The sequence below is a fragment of the Carlito syrichta genome, unplaced genomic scaffold (assembly GCF_000164805.1).
Source record: "Carlito syrichta isolate Samal-C Ts95f unplaced genomic scaffold, Tarsius_syrichta-2.0.1 Scaffold290134, whole genome shotgun sequence".
Lineage (NCBI taxonomy): Eukaryota > Metazoa > Chordata > Mammalia > Primates > Tarsiidae > Carlito > Carlito syrichta.
The window spans coordinates 483,111-493,070 of NW_007234230.1; the positions used below are offsets into that span (position 1 = coordinate 483,111).

General features: G+C 52.2%; 1 protein-coding gene across 1 annotated transcript in view; it reads right to left on the bottom strand.

Moving 5' to 3' along the window:
* The window catches only part of BMP7 (bone morphogenetic protein 7), an 84,370-nt gene that overhangs the window by 73,319 nt on the left and 1,091 nt on the right, over positions 1–9,960 (bottom strand). The window lies entirely within an intron of this gene.

Consider the following 9,960-nt stretch of genomic DNA (forward strand, 5'->3'; position numbering starts at 1 on the left):
CCGGAGCCCAGCAGGTAGAGGCTGCGGTGGCCAGGAGTGACCACTGCACTCCAGTCTGGGTGACAGTGAGACTCCAACTCAAAAAAAAAAAAAAACTAACAAAACGAACATCAGCATGCCACTGCTAACCAAGCTCCAGGTCTTTTCTTGGGTTGCCCCAATGTTCCCACTGATGTCTTCACTCTGGTCCAAGATTCAATCCAAGAGACCACATTATACTTTCTTTTAGTTTCTTATTACCAAAAGAAAGAAATGTGACAGGAACTAATTTTTTTTTTTTAAACTCTTCCTTAACCCTGTCCCTTCCTGGCCTTCCAGCAGCAATTGTCACCTGTAGGTAGTGAGCCCTTCCCGCCCACACTTCCATGGTGTCACTAGGATTGGCTGCCCGTGTATGTGTGTGCGCGCGCACGCACGCATGTGTATTTGAGTTGGCATCTCACTCTGTTGCCCAGGCTGGAGTGCAGTGACACAGACACAGCTCACCGCAGCCTCAACCTGCTGGGCTCAGGTGATTCTCCCACTTCAGCCCTCTTGAGTAGCTGGAACTACAGGAGCGTGCCACCCCACTCAGCTAATTTTTTTTACTTTTTGTAGAGACGAGGTCTCGCTGTGTAGCCTAGACTGGTCTCAAACTAAGCTCAAGCAGTCCTCCTGCCTCAGCCTCCCGGAGTGCTGGAATTACAGGCGTGAGCCACTGTGCCCAGCTGTGTGTGTTTTTAATTGACAAATAATTACATCCTAGCTAACCCCTGCTACATGCCTTCCCTTCCTGACATTCTACAGTCCATGTCAAGTCCTTGCATTTGAACTCCTCCACCGTGCTTCCTCTGTACCGGTTTTGTCTCCAATCCCCTGCTCACGGGCACTAAGACCACTGGTGGTTTTCTGAAATTAAGCCACTCACCCCAGGCACGCTGGGCGGAGGTCAGGGCTATCTCCATGGTCTTAAGGAACTGCTACTAAAATACCAATCTCTAGTTCGCTCTGGAATTTCCCCATGGAGGGGTGTGGGGCGCTCAGAGGGGCCCACACACGGGCACTCGGTTTCTCTCCCTGACGGTGACTTTTAAGCCATAAAGGTGGGGGGAGGGATGCCATCACAAGCAGGAGGGGTGACTGGATAACAAGGAGAGGTACGTGTCTGCTCATCTTCATCATCAGAACACAGGACCACGAAGCCAAGGTTGCAGCCAGTTTCGGTTCTAAGGGTTTCCACACCACCGCCTCCTCGCCCCTCCTCCCTACTCACACCCACCCCCACGTCTAGGAGGAATGAACAGACACTCTGGGCTCAGGAAGAGCTGGGGGCTGCACAGGCCCCACATGTCTAGCTACACACCTTGGGGTCCCTCAGTCTCCTCCTCCCTGGAATGGGACTCATACGACTCGCCTGGCACAACGCCCAGAACTGAAAGGGAAGCCCCGTAAAGACGGCCGTTGCAAACCCACCGCTGCTCCGGAGAGATCCCACCAGACCTCTGCCTTCAACCACTGTGATCTAGCTCAGGGATGCATTCAGGGGATGCAGGCTGTCTCTGAATTCAGCTTCCAGACTCAGCTGTGCAAGATCCTGCCAAGACTCAGAAGTGCCTCAGAGGTGCAGGAGAAAAAGCAGCTCTCCCAAAAAGGGCAGAACTTCATGACGAGCAGGTGCCGGGCACCTTCTGGGAAACACTAGCGGGAGGCGTGCCTGACGTCTCCAGGGAGGGAACCGGACTGAGCCAAAGCTGGACTTTGCTGAGACAAGTCTCCAAGAGGGACGTTACCTTACAAGTGAGGATGGAAAAAAGGGGTTATTTCTGCTAAGCCATGTGAATACTCCCATGAGATGGAAACTTCTAGAAACACGGGTTTCCAAAATGGGGTGCAAGCCCATGGAGGCGAGGCAAGAGGGATCCATTGAGATGCAGGGGGGAAATTACAACCATAACAGAATTGTTCAGAAAATTTCAGGAATGACTGACATCATGGAAATTTACTAGCTGGACCTCAACAACAAAAACGTCTCTGCAAAACTGACAAACAGGATTGGGATGTGAAGCTTCTATTTCAGAGACTGCAGCCAAGCCACTTTTTTCACCTCTATCTTTGCATCTCGTGAAAGTCTTTGCCTGGGATGGGGTGGCAGTCAGCGCCCGTTCCCAGGCTCCCTCTGGCCCTCTGCCTTTCTCAGCAGGTGATAGCACCACCGGCTCTTCCCACCTTGGACCAGGCTTGGTCATGTGACTCACTCTGATCAATAAGACGTGAGCATAATCTCTTCCAGGTAGAAAACCACTTCCAGGCAGGAATGTCAAAAGCCAGCGCACCATTCACACGGCCATTCCCTCTGGTGCCATCCTGGTGACATTCTGGGGACCTGAGCCTCCCCCAGCAACTACCACTGCCACCAAGATGCACAGTCTCCCATGCCAATCCACGACGGAGCCATAACTTGGTGCAAATAAAAAACCAGCCTCTGTGATTTTAAGCTACTGAGATTTCAGGGTTGTTACCACATGATAACTTCATGTCTGTTGACCAGACAAAGGGTCAAAATTATCAAAACTTGGGGACAGACCTTTAGCTCAGTGACCCCACACTGTGAAACTATGATTTGGAAAACCATCAAAGAACATTCCATCACACTGCCAATTTTAGTGAGAGCAAAGTTCACTAGATTTCCATTGTCTGTTAATTAAAATTGTATTGATAATGATTACTTAAAACTTGTATTAGTTAACATTAAAAATGTCACATCATTTTTCATCCTTAGTGCCTCCTACTTAAAGTTCTGTTTTCATCTATGTTTTATAAAGTACAAACTATCCTAACTATCCTGTAGTAGTTAAACAACTTATTTCTATTTAGGGTGTTTACCCCAATATTTACATGGTGGGAAATTTACACAGTGGGAAATTTGCATAGAGGGAAATTTACACAGTGGGAAACTTACACAGTGGGAAACTTACACAGTGGGAAATTTACAAGTGGGAATTGGAGACCAGAATAATTTAGAGGAGACCCCCCAGAACTTCTTCCTCACAACATTTCCACAAACAATAGCCCATCCGAGCCCTGTCTACACCATGAGGCTTCTGCAAGGTGGCCTGAGATCAGGAGAGTAAGGCTCTCTGAAAAACACAGTCCAGAAAAGTGCCCTGCATCAAAGGCCAAAACACAGGTCAGTGATACCACAAAAGCCCTGCCCGTGTGTGCATGCTGAGTGGCTGGCCGGTGGGCGCTTGGACCACCACATGCCAACAGTCATGCTCAGGGCTTAGTTTTTTGGGTTTTTTTTTGGGGGGGGGTTGTTATTGTTTTCAAATTACATGAAAGCAAGAGAGAGAGGTTAGAATCACAAGACGGACAGGCCCCATCCAATGCTTAAAACAAGCAAGTCCTCAACTCTGGAAAGCGTGCAAGTTTTTATTCAGTCAAATCTAATTAAGCCCGACAACAAAAGACTGAAACTTGAAAGCCACTCCAGGGAGACAGAGATGGGCAAGAACACGTGACCTTAGAGATGCAGGGAGGCCTGATACTCAATGGTCGGCAGGAGCTGAGGGAATGGGAGGGCTTGGCTGAGAAACCCCACCCCCCATCTTCCCATCCCTCATTCCCCCCCACCTCCCACCACCCCATCTCAGGGCCTGTGACATCCTCTCCTGGCCCAGTCTACAAGGAGTTCCTGCTGCCTCACCCAGGCTGCTGTGGGAGCCACAGGCAAACCCGCACCTGCCCCAGTAAAAAGCCAGGGTGTTTTGCAGTCTATTCACTCATGCTTTGAGCTTGTCATGCCCTTGAAGGGAAAGACAATTTGTACTCTGCCTTCCAGAAAGGGGCAGAAGACAAATTTTAGTAATGCAATTTTTAAAAATTAAACTTTAATTTTGAACTTCTTTTAAATTTAAAGTTGCAAATATAGTACAGAGAGTTCTTGTATACATACCCCTTTACTCAGGTTCAAGTTCCCAAGCAGTAAAATGTTTAAATAACCATAGGTGCTAAAACTGAGAGAAAGATTCGACATTACGGTCTACCCATCCTCAAACAAGTCTAGTGCATTCAAATTCTACTGATCTCTGAAGCGGGGGAACCTGCTTATACACACCTTTGGGGCTGCTTCCTTGACATTTAAAAAATAACTTGGGTGGCTTCATCTCAATATTTTAAGATTAAGTACTTAAAAACTGAAATTTGGCTGGGCACAATGGCCCAGGCCTATAATCCCAGCACTTTGGGAGGCCGAGGTAGGAGGATCACTTGAGCCTAGGAGTTTGAGACCACAGCCTGGACAGCATATCAAGACCCCATCTCTACAAAACATCAAAAAAAGTTAGTCAGGCGGGGTGGTGTGCACCTGTAGTCCCAGCTACTTGGGAGGTTGAAGTGGAAGGATCTCCTGAGCCCTGGAAGTAGAAACTGCAGTAAGCCACGATCGTGCCACTACAGTCCAGCCTGGGCAAATAAAGTAAGACCCTGACTCAAAAACAAACAAACCACACATACAAGACTGAAATTTAGACCAATATACCCACGTAAATCTTGATCTGGCCACCATAATAGAAATAAGAGGCAGCGTTTACTGTGTAATTTCTATCTGCCAGACTCTGCACATGAGTGATAGGATTTCATCTTCTTCAGAATCTGTTGAGGAGGGGATGATTATCCAGTTGCTATACAATTCAGAGATGTGAAGTAACTTGCCCAAGGTAACACAGCTAATACGCAGTCAGAGTGGAAACAAACACATGGGTTTAAGCTGTGTCCAAAGAGAATCGCTGTGGATGGATGCTTTGCAATCTCCCCTGCCAAGTCACACCCACTGCTGTCACCAAGAACTTCCGCTACATGGCGGTGAAGCCCCCAACCCCCCACTCCATATATCACCCAGAATTAGCTGTAAAGTGTCAGGAAACTTGGCCAGGCAGCCCCAAGCACCAGCGAGGGCTGGAAGCCTTCACTGTGAAGCCCTTTATAGAAAGCCGCGGTTGGCAGCCCCCGCTTCGGCCTGGGAACAAATTAACATTGGCATTCCAAACACAGGAAAGGAAGGAAATTGGAAACACAGTTCATACTTGGCCAGCCCTGTGAAACACTGTACCATGCTACCGACAGCAATTAATGAAAAGCAGGGCTGTGTGAGAGGCTCTGGTTTGGAAATGCATTAACACACGTTCGACATGTTTGCACAGGAACCGGATTATAAGCGCCCTGGCTCCAAAACAATAAAGCAATTACCCTGAAGCTGGTGCTCTCTGAGCTGTCATTAATTCAATCCACTCCACGCGGATCAGCAAAGGCTTTGCGGCGCTCCCCACAACGCCTCCGACGCGAGGCCGGGAGGATGGCGTCGCACACGCTGCCCTGAGCTTCACGTAAGGAAGTGTCACACTCCACGTGCTCCTGGTGGCCCCCCGAGTCATAAACACTCCGCCAAGAAGAACACGGCGCGGCTCCAGCACTCCTGGGCATCAGCAGTCCACTCTGGGTTTGAGCAAACTTTTTTTTCTTGCCAGGGAAGATGAACTCTGAACTATTTGTTCCACATTAAGAAACATCAAGTCCCATTGTTGTCAAATACTATTTGTCAGATGCCATTTGCTGCAAAACCCGGACTCTAACCCAGCTTGAACACACGGCTAAAACCACCAGCTCACGTCACAGTTGTGGTCGTACCCAGGATCGTCTGTAAAGCATGAACCCACCCTGCCTCTATCAATGGTTTCAGGAGCTAGAAAGGAGGGCGGCCCAGGACACAGGACCGCGTGCCGGGAGCAGAGACTCCAAGCCAGCCCCACACAAGCATCCACTTCACGAACTCCTAAGAAGGCTCAAAGGATTTCAGGCAATGTGGGAAAGAACTGGCTGGTTTCTCCAAAGGCCAGCACCCCCACATGTGGACACGCCCCTGCAGAAGTGCCCACCTGCACTCTGGCACCCAGAATCCAGGCAACGGACATCCCCGGTGTCCCCTCCCTGCTCTTCCGCCCTGGTGACATCACCCCTCGGCCCCACTCCACGCTGACCTGGGATCCATCAAGTTGGAGCCATTTGAGTGTGTAAAGCTAAATGTGTTATCATTTCCACCACAAATTAACAGTTTCTATGTAAATATTGGTATTTCCTCACCCCGTGAAGGGAGAGGCAGCAAAATGGCACCGGCGCATTTGATTTAAACTAATTAAAAGCAGAGGTTGTGCAACTCAATCTATTGGTTACCAGTGGGACCTAAACCTTCCCTAATAAGTGTACACAGCTGCAGGGCTCCCCACACCGCGTGCAAAGCCTGTGCTGAGCGTTCCTCCTGACTGCAGCATGACAGATCCCACACCTCCCTGCCTGCACCCTAACCCGGGTGACATTGCCAGAGAGCATTAAGGCAACGCGCGGCAGGCGGGTGCCAGAAAAGCCAGCGAGTCGACAGCCCCCGGCCCAGCCTGAAAGCTGAGCACAACAAGGGAGTATGGCCGCGGCTGGGCGCGAACGCGAAGGGCTCTCTGCCGACACTCGACTGGTTCCGTGGACAGGGCAGGCCAGGGCAGGGTGGAGATGGGCGGCCCCGGGACACCCTGCTGCTCACGACGGGCCAAATATGACCTTACTGAAGAGGAGGAGATGTGACCGTGATAGCCATGATCAGTCAACTTCAGGGGGACGCTCCCCCCAATGAAGTCATCACTTGTCTCTGAGCTCGACCGACATGTGATACTTGCTCACAGCGCAGGCACGCTGGTGGTCAGGGATCGCGCGCCAGCTGTGTTTACCTCGGCAGAGGCCGGCGAGCCTACCACGCCGGGAGAGGCCCTGGCCGGAGCTCCCAGCACAGCCTCTATGCGTGAGGAGCATCACCCCCTTGCTGCCCCGAAACTGACTTTCGTCTGGGCCACCTCCCTCGCCCCTCGGACGGACACTGCGCCACAACCAAGTGACAGCCTTGGGATAAACACCAGCACGTGCCCCCCCTCCCCAAGCTGGCACATGGGGCTCAGCTTCAACCTGCCTTGATCCCAGAAGGGAAAAACAGAAGATCAAAAAAGTTCAAATCTGGGTCACATACGTCCTTGGGAAAAGGGAGGGGGATCTTTGATTTATATAAGCAGGAAAATGAGGTTTAAAAGAAGTGATTTTGAAAGGGTTACTAAAAACACAGCTGTCGGTGCACTCCTATGGCGAAGGCCCCTGCAGAAGGGAGGGGGCCGGGTGACATCTATATTAACCCCTGGCTGCTTCCCAGTGAAGGCCGGCTCGCGCGCTGGAATGTGGGGCGGCCCCTTCCAAATTTTAACACAAGCCAGGTTACAGCTGCAAAGGCCCGCAGGCCACGCTCCCCCTCCGAGGCACTCCCTGAAGGACATTTTTAAACTGTAACAGAATCTTTTTCTAATACTCGGCAGTGGTAGGGCCTGCTCTTAGGGGGGCAAAGGGAGAGGTCTTAATGCCAAACACTTGTCAACAGAAGGGACGGCCAGATGGCACACGGCAAGAATCACACTGCCCAGCTCCCCCCACCCCGGGCTGCGCTAACAAAAGCCACTTTTACAGGCTGACTCCGATAATGAGAGGTTTCCAACTTGCTCTTTTTTTTTTTCCAATTTAGCTTCGAAGATTAAACAAGTTTCATTCCTCCATAGGCTGGACTGGAGGTAAACACGCTGCCCCCCACCCTCCCTGCCCGAGGGATCCCAGAGGGAGCGGTGGGGTCTTCCCAAGGCTGGAGAGCCGGGCCGCAGGGGGCTGTTGAAGAGAGGGTGGCCTGTTTTGAATTCCAAAATTAGGTCTACACAGAGGAGTCGGGGGCTTGCTAATCCAAACCAGTTTACAAATCTTGCCATTGAACTTAGGGGGCCCTGGCTGGGAAGCCGTGGCTCACTCGGCAGCATCACGGGGCCCTGTGTGTTGGCGGGCCTTTGTCACAAGGTGCAGTCCTGAGTCTTCAGCCCCAGCACCTGGCCTTGTCATAAATCCCCCTCCGGTTTAGATCCCACTCAGCCTGGCCAAAAACTTGAATTCCGAGGAGAACAACTTATAGGAACAGAAAACCAGTTTGGCGGCAGACAGCAGTATAAACGCCCTGGGTCTGCAAAAGCCTTCAGCATTCAGGCAGGGGTCCCCCACACGCAAGAGCCTGTAGGACAGCTGGGGTATGCGGTGCAGAGGCCACCAAGAGACACCTCAGCGGGCCACCAGGTCCCCCCGTCAGAATAACGAGTAAGGGTATGATATGCACAAGGGATATTGTCTCGTCTCTTAGGTAAAGTGTGAGAATAAACTTGCCTTTAGAAAACTTCGAAAATTACAGACCTATGTGATTTGCAAAAACAAGGCAAAACAGCGCAACTGTATTTTCTCAGCAAACTCAGTGTTCTGACAATGCCCCTACCCCTTCCCTCAGCCCCACGGGCATGCCCAAGTCCCTCCTGTGGAGAAATTCTAAGCCACAACAGAACAGAAGGGACAGGCAGTGTATTCCTGTGCTCTCACTGAGCAGAAATTAGAGGCCAACCTTAGAAATAGCTTCAGGAAGCATCTTGCCAAACTGTAGTCCAGGTCTTCACCCAGCTAATGACCTGGAGCGTAGGGACAGGGAAGAAAGCAAGAGCGGTGAGCTCTGTTAAAAGTCACTCTGCCATCTAATTTGGAGCGATGTTCCAGAGGCTAGACCTGAGAAAGTCAGGGTCCCACAAAGCCCAAAGCCAGCCCGACTGATTAAGAGGCTCAGACAGGCCGGTCTTTGTCCTTTCAAGATGAAAGCAACGGATTGAAAGGTGTGTGTACAGCCAGGAGGAAAACCACCCAGCTGTGGCCTTCCCAGACAAGTCCCAGCCTGCCCCCACTGCCATGGGGAGGCAAACGCCCGCCCCCAAGTTCCCAGACAGCAGCCGGGCCCTTCTCTGGGGGGCGGGGAGGCCTGGCCTGCGACTTAGGCACTCTGCACTGAGTCTGCAGGCCTTTCCACAGAAGCCAGAGATTACAAATACCTTTTTAATGACCCCGGTCCGGCTGAAGGCAGTCACTGGGACCTGCTGCATTCAGTGAGAGTCGCAGGTACCCAGCAGGACTGAAGATGCCATGAATCCCCCCCAGAGAAAGGGCCTTGATGGGGGGGTGAGGGGTGGACCTGGGGGGTGCAGAGTTCTGCCCTCATTACTTTATTTACGTGTGTATGTCTGTAATTTTTCTTTCGCTTTTTGGCCTAGGTGATAGATACACATTGATTTTCTTAAAAAAAAAAAAATCACACAGAAGCGCAATGAAAAATGAGACCCCACTCCCACGTCCCAAGCCCCAGGGATGCTGCCAACCTCCCATCCTCTCCTCTGCACCTCCTCGCTCGCCTCCCCCCCCCACCGCCGTAAAACCTCCCCGAGCCCCATTGTCGTCTCCCACTAGGACGCGGACGACACACAAGCACACACCCGGCAGTGCCATCTTGGCGACTGTCCTAGGTCGGGTCCACAGGAGCGGCATCATTCTTAACTGGATGCCTCATACCCTGTAAACTTTTCTTGAAAGCATTTTGGCATCGAAGTCCCCCCCTCGTTGCTCGCCGACAATCTGGTTATTATTTGGATAGACAATAGCCTCCCGGGAGCCCCGGGACCTCATCAGGAGCGGGAAGCACCCAGGCGGCCCCCGCTCCCCCATCCCCGCCAGGGGTGCCCAGCGCGGGCCGGAATCCCCATCTCCGCGCTGACACGGCGCCTGCGGGCGCGAGTTTGCCGTCTCGACTCGGTCGCAGGTTTCGCTGCAAGTGACCCGAGCAGAAGGAGAGCGGCCCAGAAGCCGCGCTCTCTGGCGTGTCACCTCGGAAGCCCAGCAGCGACCGTCAGCCCTCCGCGCGCCACCGGGGACGACTTTGGGCGGTTCTGGCGAACGCGCACACCCGGGCGGAGGGGGTGCCGGGCCCTCGCCGCAGCCCGAGCCCCGCGCCCCCGGGGTCGTCGGAAACCCGGAAGCCCTCCCCCCGGCGGC